This window comes from Phacochoerus africanus, chromosome 15 (assembly GCF_016906955.1).
Source record: "Phacochoerus africanus isolate WHEZ1 chromosome 15, ROS_Pafr_v1, whole genome shotgun sequence".
Taxonomy (NCBI): domain Eukaryota; kingdom Metazoa; phylum Chordata; class Mammalia; order Artiodactyla; family Suidae; genus Phacochoerus; species Phacochoerus africanus.
The window spans coordinates 97,089,919-97,116,374 of NC_062558.1; the positions used below are offsets into that span (position 1 = coordinate 97,089,919).

General features: G+C 34.6%; 1 long non-coding RNA gene across 1 annotated transcript in view; it reads right to left on the reverse strand.

Annotated features, from left to right (window-relative positions):
* The window catches only part of LOC125115965 (uncharacterized), a 118,258-nt gene extending 98,303 nt beyond the window's left edge, over nucleotides 1-19,955 (reverse strand). Inside the window, exons 1-4 of the long non-coding RNA XR_007132214.1 lie at nucleotides 19,782-19,955; nucleotides 14,038-14,207; nucleotides 12,007-12,130; nucleotides 5,255-5,320 (exon numbers count right to left, since the gene is read on the reverse strand). This is a non-coding gene — a long non-coding RNA (uncharacterized LOC125115965). The remainder of the gene's footprint in view (nucleotides 1-5,254; nucleotides 5,321-12,006; nucleotides 12,131-14,037; nucleotides 14,208-19,781) is intronic.
* Nucleotides 19,956-26,456: the final 6,501 nt, after the last annotated feature.

Genomic DNA, 26,456 nt, shown 5'->3' on the forward strand with positions numbered 1-26,456 from the left:
TGTGGCACACGTGCAATGCTCAGACAGGTAGTCCACACCTCTGTTTCAGTCTTCACTTTCTGCTTGCCTAGAGCCTCAAGGTCAATGAGAAGTGAGAGTTTAGGATATGCTTACTTCTTTTCTGGGAATATAAACAGCCTTGGACATGGGCACAGTCCTTGACACCTGTGTGGCCTTCCTGATTCCCTGAAATATATTAGAGCTTTCCAAAGCTCTCCATGGACATCTCAATCTCAGCGTTTTCCTTTTACATCTTTTAGGAAGTTTTTGTTAACCCCAATTGTTATCACTGCCACAGGAAGTTGCAATATTAAGGAGACTGCTACTTTTGTTGTTGTTGTTGACAAATACACTCAGACAGAAGATGTTTGTAGTGACTAAGCTCTGAATTAGGTCAAATAAAGACAAGCCTTAGGATGAAGATTTTCAGGTAAGTGCCAGACAGGTTAAGCAACGACAATTCTCTGAAAATGATGCTTTTAGGGAGCTCTAACTTGTTATATTACCTCCGGTGGCTGCTAGGCTGCTGTTTTTCACCATAATTGAAAAGCCAATGGTTTGTCAAGGTTATTTCAGAGCTGGGATGAGGGAATAGAAATAAAATTTTCTTACCAAGATTCAACAGTTTTTCTTGAACTAAGTTGTCTCTGGTTTTTACAAGCTTTCAGTTACACGTGGAGTTTTTAAAAAGTTGATTTGAGCATTTTTTTCCTCAGGGTTCTCATTGTTTTTATAAAGCAGCAACATTTTAGAACAGAATCCACTGTTCCTGCTGATGACCCATATATGGCCTCTAGTTTCAAGTCTCTGAAAAATGCTTCTGCATTTAGGCTTTTTCTAACTTTACTGATGTGAACCCAGTCTCAGGTCCAGTCTCCAGGAGGGCATTTCTCAGCCTTAATATGCAGTTATATAACACTTGTAACAAGTGGATTTTCATGTTGAAAAATCCCATATGTTTAACAAGAAGCCTCTGAGGTCTTCCAATCCCAGCCATGCAGTGTCCTGCCATCTTTAACTTTGATTGAAAGAATTTTTCTAGGTAAGTGATCCACAGCTCAAAACCCTTGGGTTGGGGCAAGCCTGGATATTTCAAAACAAAAATATGTCTGTACACTAGCACACTGCACTCCTCCTTGTAATGTGACTAATGGAATTTATAAAATTCTGTTCACAAGTAAGGAAAAATATACAAATAGTTATTCAACAATATTTAAATAAATATGAGGAAGGAAAAATACCCTGTGATCTGAATCCTTTGTGAAAGCTATTTTTATTATCTATTGCTGTATAACAAAACACTCAAGTTATCAGTGTAAGACAGAACTTTACTATTGTCTCGACTCAGTCTGTGTGTTAACTGAATTTAACTCAGTAGATCTTGTTTGGGTCTGAAACGTAAACGTCAGGTTTTTACTGGAGCTAAAGTCCTCTGAAGGACTGGCTGGGCTGCACATCTATGATGGCTCAATCACATGGCTGTCAGTTGACTCTGGCCATAGCTGTGGCCTCCCATAACCTATTTATATGGCCTTATCTTCTCACAGGATGGATGGAATCTTGGTTCCAAGAAGAAGCATCAAAAGAGACCCAGCCAGAAGTTCCCTTCGTGGCGTAGCAGAAACAAATTCAACTAAGAACCATGAGGTTGCAGGTTCAATCCCTGGCCTCGCTTAGTGGGTTAAGGATCTGGCATTGCCACAGCTGTGGTGTAGGTTGCAGACGCAGCTCAGATCTGGTGTTGCTATGGCTGTGGCATGGGCTGGCAGCTGTAGCCAATCAGACCCCTAGCCTGGGAATCCCTATATGTTGTGGGTACAGGCCTAAAAAGCAGAAAAAAAAAAAAAAAGACTGAGGCAGAAATTTTAAGGCTACATGGAACCTAGCCTTGTAAGTGTCAGGACATCACCTTCACCATATTCTATCCATCAGAGAAGTAGTCAATCACTAGGACATGGAGGTCTGCTATGTGAAAAAAATAGGAAGAAATTTGCAGTTTACTCTGATTTATTTTTTAACTAATTAATTAACTAATTAATTTTGCTTTTTAGGGCCACACCCACAGCATACGAAAGTTCCCAGGCTAAGGGTCAAATCAAAGCTACAGCTGCAGGCCTACTCCACAGCCACAGCCACGCCAGATCCAAGCCATGTCTGTGACTTAACACCACAGCTCAAGGCAGCGCCAGATCCCCAGCTTACTGCACAAGGCCAGGGATCAAACCCAGATCCTCATGGATACTCGTCAGATTCATTTCCGCTGTACCACAACGGGAACTCCAGTTAACTTTGATTTAAATGGGCCCATTGGAGAGTTCTGAAAAATGACATGGTATTATCTTCTTTTTAAACTAAATCATTCAAGGGTGGCCTTTTATTTATTTATTATTTTTATTTTTATCTTTTCTAGGGCCACTTCCGCAGCATATGGAGGTTCCCAGGCTAGGGGTCCAATTGGAGCTGTAGCCACTGGCCTACGCCAGAGCCACAGCAATGTGGGATCCAAGTTGCGTCTGCAACCCACACCACAGCTCACGACAATGCTGGATCCTTAACAAGGATAGAAGGAATTGAACAAGGCAAGGCCAGGGATCGAACCTGCAACCTCATGGTTCCTAGTCGGATTCGCTAACCACTGCACCATGACGAGAACTCCACTAAATCATTCAAGGGTGGCCTTTTAAACAAGGATGTCTGAGTTTCTGGATTGAGCAATAGGAAGAATGGTACTATCATCTACTTAAATGCAGAACCCTGGATGCGCATCAGGATTTGGAGAGGTTGACGTTAGTGGGAGTTCACAAGTTCAGTTCTGTCTAACTGCCCAAGCAGGATAAGACTATATAACGTGAAGACAGAAAATGGAGAAGTTGGTATACTTTAATTATATCTGTTGACCTGCTCTGGTTTTAGAGTATACACACTGTGAAGATAGTTTTTTTCTTTTTTTTAGGTAGAAGGATCTTGCAGTTTTTCAAGTATAACATTTGTAAGCACTGCATTTTAGAAAATGTAATACAACCTCTACACAAAAGAAAGTGTTGAAAACCAATAAGTATGAAACTTAGTGGTTCTTAAACTGTCCAGTCAAGACAAGACAATAAATTATTTCAGAAATGTGTTTACAAATGAATGATTTGTTTAGCCAGTGACTACCTCCATGCTGATATTTACTTGTTTTTGTTTTTTTTTTTTTCTTTTTTGTCTCCCCTTTCAGCATATGGAGTTCTGGGCCAGGGATAGATCCAAGCCACAGCTGTGACCTACGATGTAGCTGTGGCAATGCTGGATCCTTAACCCATGGTGCCAGGGCAGGGATCAAACCTACCTACTAGCACTTTGGAGATGATGCCTGTCCCATTGTACCACAGAAGGTACTCCCAGGCTGATGTTTAAATCTGACTCTCACTGGTATGCTTTTCCAGCTTATTTTCAGTTTTTCTCCCACACAATTTATTATCTATAGACCACAGGCAAATTTTATAAATTCTCAGAGCTTTATCCCCACATCTAAAAGGAAAAATAATAACTAACTTGCTCAGTTGTTTGAAGATTTAATGATAATTATAATAATAATACAATGAAATTATAAAACTTAAATCCCTAAACACGTAAATTCAAAAATTTTTGAAAACTAAATGATTAGAAACACGTGACTGGCATCAGAATCAGGCATGAAAAAAAAGTTTGAGGAAAATATGCAGATTACTAGGAAGGAAGCCAGAAGTTCTTTAATCATAGGTTGTAGGTTATCAAGATTGAAGATAGAAAAAAAATGAGAAAAACCCAAGTATCTTCTGCAATAAAAAATATAAGCAATTTTTACCACAAAATGATAACCTAAAACAAATTTTAAATGTAATATTAATCAAACAGGACATATTTAGTTTTATAAGAGAAAACATTTTTTATGGAAAATTCCAACTAGGATGGATGTTAGCAATTCTTAGGCACACTAGCATCTGATTGCTTAATTTATAATCTTGCAGAGCTGTCAGTGAGATTACATAAATCTTACTGTTACATCTCTGAAAAGGTGCCTTGAACAAGTGTCATCAGTTATTACTTTATCTGCCACCAAATATTTTTTATAGATAAACAATTTCCAGGCATGCTTCTCTTTACTGAAAAAAATAAAGGATACTTTACATGATTTGTTGAATTTGTATCGTGGGATAGCTACAAGTTTATCTGGTACAACATTGCTATAAGGTAAAGCAACATTTGGGGTTTTTACTAATTTCTTATAAATCACTGGTTAAATATCATAAAAATTTTAAATCTGAAAAAGGTTTCAAAAGTGAAAATCATTTTTGAAGGGCATTTAAGTATTGAGATTCTTATATTTAGGGGATGTTTCCTTAAGGTTGGAAGGCATAGGTATTATGAAGTATTTGCTTAAGCAATTGGTATTATTTTTCTATAATTTTTAAAGCTTTTTTCCCCTTGAGAGCCCAAGTTAGAAGAATGTCAAAAAGATTATGCTGTAATCTCATCATTGAAATATTTTTACTTCTTGATTTTTATTTCATTAGCCTATCAGCAATGCGAATGCCAGTCTTAACTGATATTTTAAGTTATGCAGCAAAATGGGGCATCTGCTTGGTAGCCAGCATAAAGATGGTTAAAATCAAAAGCTTAAGACCCATCTGTGACAAACCAAGTATTCTTTCTACATCAAATATAACTGTTTGTGCCTTTTGTATAGGCAGTTTGTGGGAAGACAATCATAATTTTGTTTTAGCAATTATCCATAATAATTTTAAAGTTAATTTCAACTAAGTACTTACAGTGTGCCAAGAATCATGTCATTAAATCACATATAATTTCATATACTTCTTAGAACAACCCATGGGGTAGATTATACCTATACATACTGTACCTAAACATATTTAACAGAGAAAAAAAAAAGCCGTAAGCTCCAAAGTTACTATGTGATTTGCCAAAAAATCATATAAATATAAATTGGCAGATCAAGAATCAGAGCAAGGATTTGTATTCCAATAGCCAAGTCTTTCAGGAAATCCCAAACAGGATAAATGTCTCTGTTAGCTTGTTCATTAGATGTCAGACATGGTAAGTATTCCAAAAGATGACATTATGTATTATTTTCATTTCAGATTCAATTCACTTGAATGACTTCCCTTCCTGAACTGAATAGAGATGCTTCAGATGCAAAAATAACCTAGTGAAGTTTATTTCCATAAGTCACAAGAGGAAATGAATTTGTTTTAATATTCAAGGTGGTACTTACAGCAATCTGTAAAATCTAGCATCAGTTTGAAGGCATTTTTCAGTTATATTTTATGGTAAATATAGTCTGAAATGCAAAAAAAAAAGTATTTCATTTAGGTACAAGATCATTTCACACAATTATTCATATTTATTTTTAAGAAAACAAATTTTTCTCATAGCATGTCTTAAAATTGTTCACTAAAAAACAGATTTTTATAAAATATGATTATTCAGATACAATGCTGTACAATGTGCATGATGAAAGATGCATTGCTGATGTATGATAAATTTTATTAAAACAGTTTATAAGCAAGGGTATTTCCAAAAGCACAGGATTCTAATGAGCCCCATAGTTATTCCTTTGGTGTCAAGTCTGGACATATACGTAAGAGTACTCTAGCGAGGGAAATTCACTCCCACACTGCTTTATGTATTTATCATCTGAATACAGGGACAGCCAGTTTTCTATATAACTAAAATAGTTCCTATCCTAGGAAGTACCACTGCAGAGACTTCATTGCCCAACCAGAAAGTTTCACAGAAATTTTAGTCATGAAATTTTAGAGGGAGAAACCCTCTCTGCCTCCTCTGTCTTCCGGCTTAGTATGGCAAAACTGGCTCATGTTAACTGCTCCAGAAAAGAGGGAATGGTCATAAGGTTGTTTCTCTTACTGTAAAGGTAATTCTTTACAAAATGTGTTCTTTAAATAGTAAGTTATTTAAATTATCTTACAATAATATATTTTTTTCTTAATTTTGGCTTATACATAGAATTCTAAGAAGACATTCAGTAAAGAACTGATCGGGAGTTCCAGTTATGGCTCAGCAGAAATGAATCTGACTAGTATCCATGAGGATGCAGTTTCTACCCCTGGCCTTGCTCAGTGGGTTAAGTATCTGGCATTGCCATGAGCTGTGGTACAGGTCACAGACATGGCTTGGATCTGGCATTGCTGTGATTGTGGCACAGGCCAGCGGCTACAGCTCCGATTCAACCCCAACCTAGGAACCTCCCATGTGCCATGGGTACAGCCCTAAAAAGACAAAAACAAACAAACAAACAAAAAATCAGATTGAAACTTCAGTGGAAAAACAAACAAGAGAGCACATGGGCACATTACGTGAGGACAGACTACAAATAAATCAATATATGGTTAATCATTATTAACATTTGCTGAGTCTGCAATTCATGGATGTGGTGGCACTAAACTTCATTCTATAAAAGATATCCTCAGTAACAGCAGGTCTCTGTGTGATAGGTTCTGAGGAAAAAGCTATACAAGCTTAAACCAAAAGGAGACATATAATCTGATAGATTCTGAGGGAAAAGCTATATAAACCTAAACCAGAAGGAGACATATAATCTGATAGGAAAATATTAGACATACATTAAAGTTAGAAATATTTACAAGAAGAAAGTGACTTGGAACCTAGGAACTGGAATTAATTGAATTGATGGAATTACTCATGTCTAGTGATTGATATTAGCTAGCATTGCTAGACCTAAGCTGGGGCTTTGGCTGAAACATTTATTTGTGGGCTTTCCTCATGACCTAGGCTTCTTAAGAGCATAGAGTACCTCAGGACTGTTGGGTTACTAACATGAGGGCTGCATGTTTCAAGTATTCTAATGAAATAGATGGAAGTACTGGCTTGTCTTTATGACCTATCAAGCCTAAGTTTCCAAAGAGGAAACACACAAGAGTATTCCAACAAACAAGTGATAAATTCAATCACTTTTTCTGATCTAGCCTCAGAAGTCAACCAGAATCAAGTCTGTCACAGTCTTTTCGATATAAGCAAAACAAAAAGAGAGTACATGGGCCATATCTGTCAATGAAAGAAGTATCAAAGAATTTAAAGACAAGTTTAAACATTGCCAAAAAAAGAAAAAGCCAGAAACAAAGTCTCTACAGCTTTTTGATGATCTAACAGTACTTTCATTTTGGTGATCTAATAGTACTTTTTCATTCACTTCTGATGAAAAAAACAAACAAACAAAAATCTCAGCATGAACAAAGAACAAATTGTGTACTCTGCTACAATATATCATACAATGTTCAACATACAATAAAAATAACTACACATTTAAGTACACATAAAAAGTGAGCCAGAGTTGAGAGAGAGAAAACCCAGAAAACCTTTTTGAAATTAGCATAAATTAACTACAAAAAAATAACTATTTAAAATATGTTTAAGAACCTATAGGAAAAGACAGACATAATGAATGAATAAATAAGGATTAGGAAGCAAATCGAAACTCTGGAAGATAAATGAAAAAGAGAAAACTAGACTTAAAAATATAATAATGTTATAAAAATCCATCTGCTGATCTAAAAAGCAAATTATACTACATAGACTAGTCAACTTTAAGGCACTGCAACAGAAAATATTCAGACTGAAGCACACAGAGAACAAAGATTTTAAAAAAGTAAAAGTATTATATGGTCTACCATAAATGAACTTAGTGTTCAGAAGATGAGGAAAGAAAGAATTAATCAAGAAATAAAATAATATATATATATATATATCCACTCGTGGCATATTGAAGTTCCTGGGTCAGGGACTGAATCTGAGCCACAGCTGTGACATAATGCATCAGCTCTAGCAGTGCTAGATCCTTTAACCCACTGTGCCAGGCCAGGGATGGAACCCACATCTCTGCATCAACCCAAGCCATTGCTGTCAGATTTTTAAACCACTGTGCCCTTGAGGAGACTCCTGAAGAAACTTTAAAACACAACTGTCATCAATTTTACAAATTTGATTTAAAATATCAGCTTATTCAAGTACTGTGGTGAAATCCAAATAGAATAATAATAATAATAATAAAATAGCCATTTTAGAGTCAAATAGCTGAAAATCAAAGACAGTATTTTAAAAGCATTCATGGAGAAAAAAAGTAAATTGTAAGAACGATAGCTGATTTTCATCAGAAGCAATGGAGACCTATGATTGAAGAGACTTTTTCAATTCCCATCACTTTCATTCATTAGGATAAATTACTCATATAGTCTTTTTTTAATTCTAATACTTTGGGAACAGATAACCTAGATCTCTCTTAATGTTATAATTTGCAAAAGAGCAGTAATCTAGGAGCCCTTAAAGAAGTTACCTAAATATAATCTCTATTCCTACATCATTTTCTCTTTCTTACTGCCCTGAATAATTCATTATAACAATCAGAAATTGTGTTGAACCTAAACCCTGGAGATATCAGGTAAAATTGCAAATATGAAAATACACATTATCTGGGAGGATGGATAAGACTCTCATGGTAGTGGAGTTTTTTCAGGAGTGCATTATGATTAATTGGTTTATATCAGTTAATTGTTGATAGGAAAGTTACAGAGCACCTGACGGTATTGGATGACATTCACAAAAGGATGAATTCAATAGATGTGGTTTACAGTGTTCTCAAAAGCTCCAGAGAGGGAGCATGGTGCATTGACAGAGATAGGCAAGGAGGGTGGATGCCAAGATACCTGAGGGAATTACAGCAATGGCAGTGGAGAATATGCAGAGGACCACTGTTTTTCATCCTCAAATGTCACTTGATTGCTGCCCAAACTACCCTTTAGATATCACAATTCAACCTATGGTCGTTTAACTTTAAAACAAAACAAGATATGTGTCCTTAGAGATCTAGCAATTTTTTCAGGCAAGGAAGGTGACAAATGAATTAAAGCATTTCAAAATGACAAGAAATCACACACAGGTACAGAAATGTCCTTTATTAAAGCAATTTTCTTGTTCTTTTTCCTTTCCCTTTTCCTCACCTACTCTTTAAATAACATCAGTTCAGGAAATAAGGGCTGGCATAGAGAAGGATTGGAAAGAGAAGAAAAAAGGCAGGGTGTCTGATGAGACAGAGGGTTTCAAATAACGCTTCCTGAAGCATTTGTCCCACTGCAAAGACAAATCTGTGAATTCTAAATCAGTTTCGGGTCACTCACAAACATTTTACTGAGCTCTCTGAATGTTATTTAACTAGTGAAAAATACAAAATATTTTCAGAAAAGGCATGTCCACAGAAGGCAGACACATATATGCACATTACTCCTTCATTCAGCTAGAGACCAGAAGAGGGTCATGCTTCTGTTGCTGTCACTGTCAGAGCTCTTACTAGCTGTGGAAATAGCTCTTGTTTCTTCAAGTCTTTTTTTTTTTTTTTTTTACTTAAAACCTGCATTATCATTCAGGAAGATCTTACATAAACAACAGTGTTCTTTCAATAGGATAATTTACATATAACGGGATTCCTGATATTTTTCAATATCATGCTCAGTATCAGCAAGGCCAGAGTTTCATCTAAAAGAAAGGAATATATGCTATAGTGAACGTGAATACTATTTCAGCTTCTAGCTTTATAGTCAAAAACTCTGCAGTCTACCTTTCAGCTCTGATTTAATACTCTTTTACCTGGGTAGCACTCACACTGAGTTGGTTTCCAAAGGCATGATCACAGCTCCATTTTCCCTACAGGTGCTATCTGTAGATCTTAAAATCATCCAGAGGGTAAATAACAAAAATTTTAATTGTCCAATCTTTGTAACTCTCCTGGGCACCACATATTATGGCCTTGTTTGATTGCATGCTTATTTTTTAAACTGTTTTTGCTCTAGTAAAGCCTTTGTTATCAATAATAAGAATCTATTTAAATTATGTTATGAGTGAATTTGTTATCTGGAAATGGATGACAAGGACAAGCAATGAAACTGGTCATGAGAACTAGGGAGCTATTGTGATCCAAGGCAGCATCTTAAAATGCTTACATAGGTTCAGCTAATTAAAAGGACTCACGGATGCTATAGAACATATTCATGTAAGACTTTAATAAAAACAAAAGATATGGTACAGCAGGACAAAGAAAAGATGGGTGAACCTCAGGAACCAGAGGTCCTTCTAGGAGAGACTTCCTAAGGTTTTAGTCACAAAAGATGTACTTGGTCTCTGGATCAATGAAAAAGCAAGTTATGCTCAAGAAACTTGGTTTCAGGAGCAATCAGGTAAGTTTTCCAGCAGGACCTTTATATTCCACTGGTCATATACTCAAGTTATATTTTGTAATGGGTTAAGCGATATGGAAGCCGTCAATCTACACATAGCTAATTAATGTAGACAGCTAGTTTGAGTGTCTCTAGGAGATTTTTGAATTTTAAAATAAAAAATCACTTCCTAGTCCTTCTTGCTTTTTTTGGAGCCAAGGGTGAATACCAGCCTTTCGGGCATACCCAGAGACAAATATAGAGCTATCATGTCTTACACAGAACTGCTTTGTTTTCTTTTTTCTCATTCTAGAGCAGCATTATTTCTTTTACCTCTTCTTTAAATTTGCTCTGTCTTAGTGCCCTCTGCTTGGACCCGGCCCAATAATTTACCAGCACTAACACTAAATGACTTTACTGAGTGTCCTTTATCAACACAGGCTTCATCTTCTCCTTTGAGGGGAGTCCATTGTTTGCTCGCCAGTAAATGGATTGCTTCTAGTTGAGGCAGGTATCCACTAACAATCCAATCAGCTATAAGCGAATAGGCCTGTGCACAGCAATGCAAACATATTTCAGAGAAAATTATGAAAATGTGCAGGCTCCTTTCCAAATCACCATTATCATTTTAGTAATCCAAAACAGTTGCTTATAAACTGCTTTTCAGGATTGTAGATGAAGTCAGTGGTCAGAATGAAATAAATGATATAACCAGCTGAGTTCTGGGATATTCAGCTCCCAATTTCAGTCAAAGAATGCCTCAATTTTATCTATTTAAATTTTTTTTTAGAAAGAGATTACTTTGAAAAAAAATTCACTGATAAAAGTTGGAATTTAACTTCAATATCTCCTGGGCAATATACAAGTCCTTTTTAATAGATTAAAGGAAATTTTTAAAAGCGCAGGTCCTATCAATTATAAATTTAAAACATTCAGGTTAGCAATCAACTACTTAGTTACTTAGAAATACTAAAGTCAAAAAAAAAAAAAGAAAGAAATACTGAAGTCAGTATACCTGCCTCTGCAGTTTACAAATATATTATTCACTATAGTCAATAAAATATATCTATATTTCTTTGTTATCAAAATGTACATACTTAAGTTTATATAAGTGAGATTAACATGAGAAAAGTAAGAAAAATGGTTATTGATTGAGACCACTCTTTCATTTAAAATAATAATAATGGAAAAAATATTATTCTTGAATCCATCCTCAATTTCTCTTTAGAAAAGAAGAAAAATGTTATTTCATGACCCTGAGGTTTTATTCTTCCTTTACATAATAAAACCTCCCACATTAAATACATAACATCAAATAATATTAAAAGAATATGTCCCCATGGGATTCCAATAAAAGATAATATGAGTATCCATTATAGTTAACTCATAAATGGGGAGGGGGTAATTAAGGCAAGAAAATGACACATGCCATTTCAGTTAAAACAAGGATATTGTGGCTATAAAGCCATTAGCCACTGCAGTTCACAACCCTATACCCCTAGGATGGTACACCCTGAGGGATTCAGGATGAAGAAAAATAGGATACCAGCCTGACATAGTTAAGGTGCATATCCAAGGAATAATTTCAATAAGGCCAGACTCTTGCTTCTTTCCATATATAGAAAAGTGCTAAATTCATTAACTTGAGATGTCTGAGTTTTGGGCTTTTGTTTATTATAATTACAGTAATATTTTGATGTCCAACTATATGTTTGTTTGCTTGTTAGTTTTTTTTTTTTTTCCCCCTCAGCAAAACTCCTATATATCCTGGCTCCTCCCTTACCTCTTTAGAACAGTCCCTCAGAGCTATCTGAGAGGCTATATCCTGGACTTAAGGTCCTCAGTAAGTCTGCTGAATAAAACATAATTCCCAACTTTTAGGTTGTGAATTTTTTTTCAGTCAGCACCTATGAAGAATGGAGTAAAATGATAAAGTTATTGGAAGCAAGCATGATGGAGATAGTACAATGAAATGTTTTAAAGCTAACATTGTTTAGGTAAAAGAGTAATGTCTATTATTTATTCATGGGCCACCACGTTTTATCAAGACATGCACTGTCTTACCTTTTCTTTGCAAAATTTGAAGAAGCTAATGATATTGTGTGCTGTAGAGTGAATATTTGTGCCCACCCCCTCACCAAATTCGTATGTTGAAATCCTAATAACCCAAGGGATATTATTTGGAGGTGGGTCCTTTGGGAGGTGGTTAGGTCATGAGGGCAGAGTCCTCATGAATGGGATTAGTACCCTAATGAAAGAGACCCCAGAGAGATTCCTCATCCTCTGCCCCATGAAGCAAGGGAAAGATGGAAGTCTATGAATCATAAATTTGACCCTCAATAGGCAACAAATCTGCATCTTGATCTTAGACTTCCTAGCCTCTAGAACTCTGAGAAATAAATTTGCCTATATTTTGATAAAGTAGACTGAATGGTGTGAGACATTATTCCAATTAAAAAAAAAGAAATAGAGCAGTTATATAACTTTTCATAGATTCTCAGCCACTGCATGGGAGTACAAATATCTCATATAGAACGTGGCACACATGGCATGCTAAAAAAATATTTGCTAAATTCTAGGTTAAAAGAATAAATACAAAAGAGAAGCAAAAGAAGGAAACTATGGCTCTTTGAATATAAAATTCACACTTTTTTTTTTCTATGCCATGCTTACATGCTTACAGTATATTTTGATTTTCTATGTAAGGTATAGGAAATCCCCGAATCTTTAATACATATGTTTTGAAAAACTCTTAAGGTATCATTGTCCCCTAAGTCATGTTATCATCCAAAATGTGCTAATGTGTGCTGTGAGGAGAAAACTTTCTTTTCCTTACAATTTCCTTGTAACATCACTAATCTGCAGGCTAAATCCCCCACCATAAGCTTCAATTAATATACACAAGACTGATTCTCTCACCCTGAGTCCCACAACAACTAGAGTTTAGATTTATAATAAGATAAACAGCTTTGTGAAAAGATAGAAGCTGGGATTATGACAGCTCAGCATTACTCATTAAATATTATAACGAGCATATGCTGCCTGTGTCTAACAAAGAGAGTAAGATAAGAAGTAATCAGTTTCAGCTCCTATGTAGTATTTTATCCCCTTTCATCTTCTATAATTCATAAAGCTACTTGATAGCATATTGGAGCTTATAGTCTTAAAATTATAACTGTTGTATAATTTAATTGCGAATAACTGGGCCGTCTCATTTAAATTCTCATTACTTTGACATTTTCTAAATCCAGAGAATCCATTGAGATTATTTTAGTTTGCCAGAAAATTATCAGACATAGTTTGGATCCATTATGAAAGTTTGAGAATTATTACCTTTGAGAGTATATATTTTGTTCAATAAAATCACTGATGTTGAAAACCTTCAGCTGTCCAACTTTTATCTGTTTCTTTAACATTTTCTAATATTGATCTCAGTGGTGTAACTTGGATCCAAAGAACTCTTAACACTAGATTAACTATTTCTCTGAAAGATAGAGAGAGACCCATTGCAATAAAATAGTAGATAAATGGTTGAAAACCTCAACTTAAACTGAAGATTGTTGTTTAATAAATTTTGCCTTTCCACGCCCTAGGATTACTTGTTCTAAAACTTATCTTAATCCTCCTTAGTTATTAGTAGATGAAAGAATTTGAACAAAATGATTCTAAGACAGCAGTATGCAGAGGAGGAGAGTTGCTATGATTAGGAAGCAACTGTTTCCTTGGTTAGCATCTATTTCTTAAAATGCACCTCCAAATACTTCTTTCCAGTGATCCAATTATTATGTTAAGAGCAGATAAGCAATCCTCTTACCTGATGCACAGTGATGAATTTGTAGGTTCCACTACTTTCACTTACATCTTTGTCACTGCTGGCTAAGAGGATCCTGTATCACAGAAACTCAAGTGGAGACTTACATTTGTCCATACGTGACACTGTCAAGAATGAAACATTGCAGGATGATGATGAAGTTAAATTTCCATCTGGAATAGAACAAACACTGCCAAAATCATGAAATAGCTTTTTAAGGCTTCTCGCATAGTGAAATATGTTTATTTCAATTGGTCTAGTTTGCAAATTTCAAATATACAGCAATGAAATGGGAAGCTTAAAAGTTTTTACATTTTGGAGCACAAGTTCTTCTCTTTTCTACAAACAATTTTGCACTTACTGAAGAGATTCTCATTCTCTCTATCCTAAATTAAAATTACATTTTGTCTACTAAATAAGGAACCAAGTTTCTCTATTGAGTGTTACATTCTTGGCATGACTTGCAAATTATCCAGATACATATAATGCCGTAACTTGAAAAATTGTGGAGAACAAAAATTCTGCAAAACCTGAGAATACTGGAATTCCATTCACATGTAGAAATACAGAAAGATAAAACATTTTCAGATTAATATTATTTATAAATATAGAGACAAACACCTAAAACCATGGTTAGCCAACCCTAAATGTGCATGTGAAATACATATATTTACGTGTGTGTGTGTGTGTATGACCAAGGCTTATCTCCAAAATATTGACTGATTTATATCTGAAAGCTTATGGTTACAATGCATTAAATTATTTGACTAAGTAAACATTATAAGTGAAATAAATTTGGAAAAGCACTGCCTAAAATTTCTTATTTTACTATTTAAAAAAACTTTGAGAAAAACAAGAATTGAAGAGAATTTCCATAATGTTTGAAAATTAGTTAATAAATAACTGTAATAAATATCATTTTCAGTGAGAAGAATATTTAGAGACAGTTTCTAATACAAGGGCAAGACAAGGACACCCATCATCCATATTACTCTTTGGTATATTACATAAGAGATAGGACAATAAGACAAAAAAAAAAAAAGAAAAGTTGTAAGGGGGAATATAATGGTATAGTTATTTGAAATATGATATGTTATTCTCAATAACCAAAAACCTCACACAACTGTCAGGAAATTTTAAAAACATTGTAAAATGCAAAATCAATAAATCTAGAAAATTCCTCCACACCATCAAAAATTAATCAGAAAATATAATGGAAAGATTACATTTCAATGGAAAGCAACAAAGACTTTAAAATACCCAGGAATCAACTTAACCAAATACAAAACTATTTTATGGGGAAGCTTGTAAATACTATAAGTATATGAAAAATACGCTCAATAAATGGAGAGATGTCAAATTAATGAAGTGGAAAACCTAAGATATGAATTCTTTCCAATGGAATTTCAATTAAATTTTAGCAGGTCTTGGTGGTGAGGGGGAACTAATTCCAGAAATATAGAAAAAAAACCACATTTTTATAAAGAGGAAGGGCTTTGTGAGAAGGAAGAGCAAAATCAGATCTCCCTAACAAATGGTACACATTAAAAATACCAGTACTTAAAATTTGTGACCAAACATTTGGAAATTAAACAAAATAACTAGTTCTGCTCTACAACAGACACATTTCACTTTCTGTTAACATTATACATCAAGATGTAGAAACTTTTTTTTTTTCCAGTGAGGATCTTCAAGTCTCTCAATCCAGTGAACTATCCAATATTTTTATAAAATCCTTTTCTGCTTAACTCAGCCTGAGTCAGTTTGCATTGCTTAAAATTAAGGATCCTAACAAAATATCTATCACCAGCAATGGATCCTACAAATTGGCAAGAAAGAGACAAATAGTTCATTCATAAAATAAACTTTTGGAAATAGCTTTTAAACTTTAAATTTCATGCAGCAAGTTCATTTCTGCCTGTCATTTTCCAGTGTAACCAATATTAGCCTGGGCCATATAATCCACATCTTTCTCTGAGCTTAAAAATATATATAGAAAACATATGGGTTTTATTTACAAAGTATCATCATACAACCAATCTATCTCTGGGATTTTCTTTTTTACTTTGGAACCCAGTAATAGACACTCTCAAATTCAAGAGTTGTATATTTCACATTGGGTCAGCTCTAGTAATTCATAGTATAGTTGTATCAATATGAATTCATTTTTTCTTTCCCCTCTTGTGGACACTGAACTTGTATCCTGTTTTGTTTTGCTTTCCCTTCCTCCCTACCTCTCTTCCCTCCTTCCTTTTTCTTTTTTCTTTTTTCTTTTTGGATCAGAAAGGCAGTAAAATTAGCACTGCCACAGACATTCTGAAAGAGATACTGGAAGCTTTTCTAAAGCATTTTTTTTCAGAAATGCACTTACTGCATCATACCAATCAGAGGCTATACATGTATATATACGTGTGTGTGTGTGTGTATACACAAGTACAAGAGATCCGTGTAAGAATAATTATTATTGCACAATGCTGGATTTTTCCACTAGGATTCACTAATTCACAGTTTATAGCCACCAACATGAAGAAAGCAACCATGCTTTACAATTGAAACTTCACTAGTCAGCAAATAGGATTTGATAGCTCCAGCATGTGCCAGGAATTTGTACTCTTGTCTTTGCTAAATGTTGTAAAGTCTTCCACTTTCATATTTCGAACAGATTTTGTGCCATAAACAGCTATCAAACAGAGATTTATCCAGAATGTATTCTGTCTTATAGACCTACACACTCAAATGAGGTTTCAGGAAACCCCAGACCTTTGGTATGATGTTCTTCCTCCAAAGGCTCCAATTATTGTATACAGTTCATCAGGCATGCCTCTTACATGATCAGTTTTTCATTATCAGTGTCTTCCATGTTTTGGGCTTGATTTCTCTTCTAGCTTCACTCCCATCTTGTAAAATCCCTAAGGCAGCACTGCTCAAAACATTCTCACTATATCCAACACTGTTGATGATGTTTCAGAATTGCATACCACCACCCCTGCCAGCAGTGTTCCTTCCCTCCAGACACTTCTGATGCCTTCAACTCTCCAAGAAGCAACCAGACCTAAGGTAGGATGGCTCTGGCCCTAACCTTGTATCCTGTTTTGTCATCTGATCCTTGAATTAGCGGTTTTTGTACTCTAGTTCTATGAAATATTTCAAGAAATTGGTTCCATCAGTACCTGCCCTAATTTCATTCTTTGGGTCAATACAAGTTCAGTGAGCCTAGTAAAGGGAATTTAGTCTGCCTCTTAGCAAAATTGGTTTTCCAGGTGTATATGGAAGCAATAAAAATCTTCTCTCTTCTTTCAGTCCCAAACATATTATCACAAATATGTTTAGATGTGTTAGTTTTGTTCACTCAAAACATTCTAATACATTAGCTAAAGTTTTTTATTGGAATAATAACTTTATTTCTTGGTTGGTAGGTTGGATGTATTGTTACTTTACCAAAAGATCTCTCGACTATCTAGCAATGGAGATGTTGATGAGGAGGTCTTAATTGTCTGACTCCACATCACCATCTTCTTTATTATATCATTAAATATTATGAGTATAAACATTCATTGGTTGTTAAGTTTCAGGAAACACTCTCGGGTTTATTTTATTTTAACATTTATTTATTTATTTAGTCTTTTTTAGAGCTGCACCTGCAGCATATGGAAGTTCCCAGGCTAGGGATCAAATTAGAGCTGCAGCTGCCAACCTATGCCACAGACAAAGCAATGCCAGATCCAAGCTGTGTCTGAGATCTACACCAGAGCTCATGGCAACCCCAGATCCTTAAACCACTGAGCGAGGCCAGGGATTGAACCTGTATCCTCATGGATACTATTCAGGTTTGTAACCTGCTGAGCCACAATGGGTACTCCCTTCTTTTTTTAATATTATTTTTTTTCAGGTTTATTTTAATATGAGATAGTCTGTGAAAATAATATTTTCTAACTAAAAATTATTAGAAATAAGTCAACTTTCAATATTAAAAGTGATTTCATTCTGAGAACACAAATGCAGTAGGTGAAAAATGGTAAATATAAAGAGAAGCAAAGCAGAAATGTGCCATTTGATGAATTAAACATGAATAATTTATCTACCCATCTGACTTGCTAACTACAGGCTTGAATAATTTTAGGAAAATAGACTTAACAGAATTTTCACTAAGTCTCTTTTTAAAAAATTTCCACTGGCAAAGAGAAAGGGAGGAAGGAAAGCGCAGAAAACGAGAAAGGGAAGGAAGAAGAGGGTACAGAGATAAAGAAAATAAACAATATCAATAATATCTGGGAATTCCCACCATGGCACCATGGATCAGAGACATCTTGGGAATGCCAGGACACAGACTGACTCCCCAGCCAGGCACAGTGGCATTGCCACAGCTTTGGCTTAGGTTGCAACTGGGGCTTGGATCTGACCCCTGGCCCAGGAACTCCATATGCCCATGGGGTGGCCAAAAGAGAATAATAATAATAATAATAATATCTACAACACTTTCTGTTTTTTTTCTTTCTTTGTATTTCATCATTCAGTTATTTCCTTCCTGTTTTGACTTTGGTTTAGTTTCTCATTTTAATTTTAATCTGATTTCTGTTTTTACCTAGGTCAACTGTAAAATCTTATGTCATGAAAAGTTGAATTTTTGGGGGGTAGTTCGTTGAATGTAACTATTTCAAAATCTAAAATGCCCCTTCAGGAGTTCCCGTCGTGGCGCAGTGGTTAACGAATCCGACTAGGAACCATGAGGTTGCGGGTTCGGTCCCTGCCCTTGCTCAGTGGGTTAACGATCTGGCGTTGCCGTTAGCTGTGGTGTAGGTTGCAGACGCGGCTCGGATCCCGCGTTGCTGTGGCTCTGGCGTAGGCTACAGCTCCGATTCAACCCCTAGCCTGGGAACCTCCATATGCCGCGGGAGCGGCCCAAGAAATAGCAACAACAACAAAAGACAAAAATAAAATAAAATAAAATAAAATCCCCCTTCAAGGTTCTGTCTTCTCACATTAATACTTTATTGATAGTAATTATTAATACTAGAAGGGGATAGTAATCTTCTTAGTCATTGCCTGCATTATTTGTATCTGGGATAAATAAAATATGACTATTAGTTGCACAATATCTTCCATCATTTTTAAAATTTTAACCTACTCAGAATGGCGTTAAGCTGAATTCCTTGCTGAAATGGAGTTTGTTGTCCATTCTGTCCTTTCTTTTTTGACTATGGGACTATATGTGTGTACAATGTTATGTGAAATATGTACCAGCTATCATAATGTACACATACATATTTTCTATAATATATATTAGACAAAATATTTTTTCTAACTTTCACTAATATGAGCCCTATTTAACTTTTTTTGGGTCAAACTTGGATATCGTTGTTCCCCCTAAACTCCTCTCTCCTTTGTGTTTCCTTTAAATTAAAATGCTCTCATCAAAGCTGTACTTTCTTTTATAGCATGTTACAATAATAAAAATAAATAATTATATATAATAATGTTGGTTATGACTTTTCAATTTTAAGAGACAAAACCCCAGCTCAGATGTCTTAAGAACCCAGCGATTTATTTTATGGACACATGTAACTGAGAGGTCCAAAATGGTATGGTTTAGAATGATTAGATTCAGATGCTTAAACGATGTTCTCTCTCTTACAAAAGAACAAATCATTTCCTTCTCTCTCTCTTCATCTCTGAGCTTTAGTTTCCGCAATTCATTCTTTCCCACTAAAGACAAGTTTCTTCACAAAATAAGCAGCATTCCTACTTACTCTGAAGATCTTAATAGGAGAGGTTCATGGATGGCAGGTAGGTCAAACAATGGCAATCCAATAATTCAACTCCAAACGTCTTTCACTCTTATATTCCTCAGTTAAGGTCCAAAGTTCACAGACAAATTGCTAATGATGCCAAACTAGAGCTGATGATTATTTAGACAACTTGAACATGAGGGAAGTAGTTTTCGTAAGAGAAAAGAAAAAAATTGATGTGTTGTTAGGAAAAGATGGAAGCGATATGGTAATGACAAAAAGAAGAGTAGATTTTAACCCATTACAGAGGTTAAGCACATGGAGGTAGTATTCTTGCCTGTAACATATTTTTGCGTTCATCTGTATTCATAGATAAATTATGTCTTCAACAATAACAACAACAACAACAAAAAACAAAAACAAAAACAAAAAGACTTGGAGTTCCCGTCGTGGCGCAGTGGTTAACGAATCCGACTAGGAACCATGAGGTTGCGGGTTCGGTCCCTGCCCTTGCTCAGTGGGTTAACGATCCGGCGTTGCCGTGAGCTGTGGTGTAGGTTGCAGACGCGGCTCGGATCCTGCGTTGCTGTGGCTCTGGCGTAGGCCGGTGGCTGCAGCTCCGATTCGACCCCTAGCCTGGGAACCTCCATATGCCGCGGGAGCGGCCCAAGAAATAGCAACAACAACAACAACAACAACAAAAATTATGTCTTAATGTGGTGCTTAGCATACAATAGGTCCTCAAAAAATTGTTGAATGATTATAGTTGAATATATGAGGTACCTCAATCACATCTTAACCAATGATAAAATACTTCCTTTTCTTTCTTTTGAGAGTGTATCAATTTGGACTTCAGTGACAATTTCCCTTTCGTGTCTCATACTATATTTTATGCCATCAGAATAAAACATAAAATCAAGATGCATTCTATTTTTTCATCATTATGTTTGCCAAATTACAAATGAGTATTACAAAACAAGAAAGGAGATATCTGTTTATTTTTAATGTAAATATTTATTTTTGTCTTATGCGTCCACATTAATAGATTACATTATTATTCACTATTATGTAGCTCGCATTATATTATTATTATACATTATTATGTAGTGTAATAATAATACACTACATAATAGATTACATTCCTAGAGCCTTGCTTCTTCAAAACCTATCCCCAGGACATTCTCCCCATACCCACCCAATTTTCTAACTCACTCATTTTTTGAATCTAGATGAAAATCCATTCCTTACATGAGACTTCTGAAATCCCTTTAACAGTTATTTACTCCTTCCATCTTGTTCCACCAATGCTTGCATGCTCTTACTTATACATTCTTTGGTACAGAACTGTGTCTACTCTCCTTCTAGAAAATACTATCTGTATCATTCTACTTGGGTAGCATCCTACTTTAATTTAATTCAGCAACAAGGTATTCTTCAGCCCCTATCGTATACCTGGATATAAGATGTGTGAATATGAAGATGTGTACTCTTTCACCAGGAGGAGATCATAGGCTGCAAGTGAATGTGGTAACTGTTTTCATGCTCTATATCTTGATTGCTTTTGAATGACATTTCAGAGCAGCATTAAAAATTTCCCCATATTCTCAGGTCTTCCATGCTATAGTCTGCTTCTCTTATATTTTATTAATTAACTACATATTCCCTGTGGTTATATGCCAGAGAACAACTGGCTTTCAAGGCACATAATTTTCAACAGAAGATCAGAGAGCTTAGGTCACAGAAGCATTAGTAAATTTATGGGTAAATCACTCTTTTGAAAGGCAAATAGAGCCTTAGACACTCATTACTGCATTCTAAGTCTAGGTTATTACAATACCCTGCCTTCAATCTTTCCTCTTCTGATATGTTTTACATTATAGTTGTTAGATGACCATTAAATTCTATTATTGTCATTTCTTCCTCATACTCAAATACGTCTGTTCATTTCCCTCTTTTCTGAGACACTATCCTTTTTTACATCACTTCTTTAAGTCAAGGTCCTTTCCTTCCCTTACAGATGTCATCATCCGTGGTGTTTCCCCTCCTCTGAGCCCCTGTGGCATAAATATCCTCTTCAACACTTGGTTAAACATAACATATTTTCTAATATATTATTATTTGTCCATATACTGAATTAAACATATATTAAAAGCTAACATTGAGATTTTGTAATTATGATTGTTTTCTCTTTAAGTTCCAAAAGTATTAGCACTGTACCTTCCATCCACAAAAAACATATAATAATGTATTCAAGAAAAAATTTAGTGCTATCATTAAAAATGATACACAGAGCCTTGAAAGTATTTAAACACCTTTAAGACACTAAAAAACCCCAACAACTCAGTATACGTTATTAAATTCCATATGTTTTTAGTATTGATTTTATCACAATGGGGCTTAACTCATGCATATTTTCCTTTATATGTAAATACACTATATATAAACAGAAATATATTAAATTGTGTAATTATATTGCAACTAAAACTACAAAAAAATTCAACTAAAATTACAAAGAATAAATGGAAGCAAATTTTATCACTGAAGTTTCAGTTTACATACAGACATTTCTTATAAGGCGATTTAATAGGATTTGATAATGAGAGGGAAACAAGAAAGCCTGAAAAGCTACCTGCATTGCAATTGCTCTTACAGGGAAGTGGGTGAGGCCAATGGTAAGGAGCATTGGCTCTGAGAGCATTTTATTTGAGCCCTGGCTCTACCACCTGTAGGGTCCTGGGAAAAATGCATCCTATTTCTCTGTTGTCTCACATAAAATGATGGTATGATTATTTTCTCATAGGTTGTAATAAGATTTAATAAAATGGCACAGGCAAAATGTTTATCAGAGTATTTGAGGCATTGAACATTCAGAAAAGATAGTCATTTTTTTTGCAGGTAACATGAGATTTCATATATTCTCCTGAAGCACTTGGCTCTAACTTAGATGAAACGCTGTGCTATCTATGTCATCAAAATGTTCCCTTCATTAGAAAGGCATATATCTGTTGATATTTAAAGGGGACTTAATGCTGGAAGACTTTCTGTATTTCACTGGTGAAGCTGAGAATTGAAAGATAGTGTCCATCACAGAAATAAATTTTTAAAAAGTCTTTTTTTCATTAACTTATTTAGGTCATTGCTACTAAATAACTTATTTCATAGTTAATGCCTTCCAAAGTATACTATTTTATATGTCTTAATGTGTTCTTAAGATACATGTTTCTGAAAACATTTTTATCAAAATTAGTAATATGTTTTGGCATTTTGATCAATTATGCATTAATTATAACTGAATGATCACTCAAATAGGATGGTTATAGTAGGGACTTTTAACTGTAGGACTTCAGAGTTATAGGAAAAAAAATTTAAAAGCTTTAAACAGCATTATGATAAATTATGTATAGTAAATATGATACTACATATATATGTGTTTATAGAAAAAACTGTAAATTACTAAAAATTAAATTAAAATTGCTTGAGTATTTATAAATGGATGTTATATATCAAATCATTACACTATTTAGGTACCACTGGAGAATATATACATATATATGAATGAGGTAGCAGTTTTTAATATTCATATTATACTATATGTTATCTCCTTTGCAACATTCCAATTATAATATTTTTATGACATTTTCAAAAGATAGGATATCTTAAAAAAGAAAGATAATCAGTTTACAACAATATTTTAGAGTTATAGTAATACAATTTTGAACACTGCTGGCCTTCAATATCCCATGAAACAATAAAGTGAAATTATATGAAGTCTAAAAATCAGTCAATGTTTTATCAGATATTATTTTTCACCACCTAAAGACAAATGCCATTAGAGTACTAGGGAAGAAGCATATTTTAATGGTTAAAGAATGAATGAGTCAAATAAACAGGAATTCCAAATATATGTCATTTGTTTTATACGTGAAACATTAAAAAGTATGCTGAATTACATTTTACCTGAATGAAAAATTACCTAAATTAAAGAGGCTACAATCTTCATGACACTGTATAAACACTTATTTACACAATGTCATATACATTTATACAATGTCATAGATTCATATCTTCAAAGGTTTGCATAGTTGTGGAAACTAAACAACATGCTACTGAACAACCAATGACTCAACAAAGATATCAAAAAGGAAATAAAAAATACCTTGAGAAAAATGCAAATGGAAACATAACTTTCCAGAATCCATGGAATGGATGCATCTTTGCATCTTTGGGATGCAAAGAAAGCAGTTCTGGGAAGAAAGTTCATAGAGGTATAGGCCTACCTCAGAAAACTAAAATAATTGGCATATACTATTTAATATTTATTCAATTGAAAGACTAACTTCAAGGAAATTGAAAACTCATTTTGTTTGCTTGTTTAGAGTTTATCTCCAATCCTCTCACTACTAAATGTTACTCAAGGAAAAAATCTGATGTCACATAATGAGATTAACATGTCAAATTGGCACTCTAATAAGAGTTTGCATTTTTCATTACAATTTTTGTGAAAGTATTTGGTCTTTTTATAAACTAATTTCAATTGTCATAAGTCTTATTGGTAGGTTCTGGATGAATAAGGATCCTCACTAGGTTAGCATCATGACCTGTAGGCAGTCAGTTACCCAATTATAAATAAAGTCGGTCATACTTATATGGAAATGCATTCTTACTAACTGGAATTTACAATTCTGTTATATGAACACATGCAAATCTATAAATAAATAGACAGCCTTTGTCAATAACTTTCAACAAATGATAGGTGAGCAATAACTATTTATATAATACTTTGTTAGATACTTATAGGAAAAAAGGTAATACAACTGTCTATAGAACAGAGAAACTTTAAAAAGCTCACAATCTAAAGAGGATAGACGGAGGAATACATAATATGCATGCAGTATTATTTTAACTATGTCTACAATATTTTCCATGACCATATTCTCAACAGAAGGTAAGCTTTGTTAGAAAAGACACTCGGTCTTATCCATGAAATATCTGCACTGTCCAGTGTCTAGCCCATGGGAGATACTCAATAATATATTTGATAATGGATTAATGAACAAATGAATAATAAGTAAAAAGTGCTATGAATGTAAGGAGGTAGAGATATTTCTGTTGAATTAGTGACAAAACTTTGACAGAGGAAATGAAGTTTATGCTAGAACTAGGGCATAATCAAGAATTTGCCAGATATGAAGTAGAGAAAAAACAAGAAGTCTGCTTAAATTCTGCATAGGGAGGGAAGCAAGAAAAATTAATAAGGCATGTTACATGTCTTAAATGCATACATATACAAATAAAGCACACACATACATATATACAGGTAATATATATCAACAAAACCATCAATGCCAGATAAATCTGTATTTTAGAATATAATTTTAATTTAACTTGGAATTGCTCATTATAGTTCTATTTCTCTTCAGCTTTCCTATGCCAATAGGATCAATAATTTCCTAAAGTTATAAATATGCACTCATACATAATGAGTTATCAGCTTGTTTCATTAAGAAAAATCTGGTCTCATTGCACTTCTTGATTACAATGGATGGTATATTTTAGCAATAACTGTGATGTTTCCCACATACGCTTCAAACATTAACTAAAATCTCATCATTTTCTTGATTTAATAGTGAGGCATCATAACAAATTAAACATAAGCATTCACCAGCATGAAGCCTTCTATTTATCTCCTGTGAAAAGGATTTTTCTCTTGAATATATGTGGAATTATTCTTTCTGGGCTGCAAATTTATAGATTTTTTTGCTACAGAACTGAATTTCAACTAATGTAGTTGGTAATGGGAATTGTACTATCAAGTATTTTACACTTTCTGTAAAAATTTGAATTATACTAGTGATGCTAATGTGATTTGAACACATTAGTTCTCAGATGACCTTAATCTCTGCATAATTAGCCTACTCAAATGACAGAACCAGCAATTTCATTAGAATGTGTTTAATTTATTTTTTCTGATTATTATAATTTGGTACAAATATAAGAAAAGAGGCATATTTCAAAACCAAACTGCATCAATGTATGTTTCAGTTCTCATAGATTCCTCCTCTTGTCTCCATAAAAATATATTAACTTATTATAGTAAATGTTGGCTGTCTCCCCCATTCAAAAACAAAGTCTGCATCTTATTTGCACTGGAATCAATAAGATCTCTCACAGGTTCTGTGGCTAAACAGGAAGACTGAAAGGAAGAAGTAGCAGGGTACAGTGTAAACATTAACGACTTCTTCCATTCTCACTCCTTAGTCTCTTTTTCTGAGACATCATTGAAGAACAGCTTCTGCTAATCTGTAATGTAATTTTATTTATAAAACTCAGGGGATGAGTTCCTATAGCGGCTCAGCAGTAATGAACCCAACAATCATCCGTGAGGACGTGGGTTCAATCCCTGGCCTTGTTCAGTGGGTTAAGGATTCAGTGTTGCCATGAGCTGTGGTTTAGATCACAGAGTTGGCTTGAATCTGGTGTTGCTGTGGCTATGGCATAGGCTGGCAGCTACAGCTCTGATTCAATTCCCTAGGGAATTTAGGGTGGGTGCAGCCCTATAAAGACCAAAAAAAAAAAAAATCCTCAGGGGGTAAAAAAGCTAATGTAAGAATCAGAAACTCACAGGTTGTTACGGCAGATACCCAGCAGCCCTGTGCTGCAGCGTATCAGCTCTGGCGACAGCCCCGTGGCTGTAGC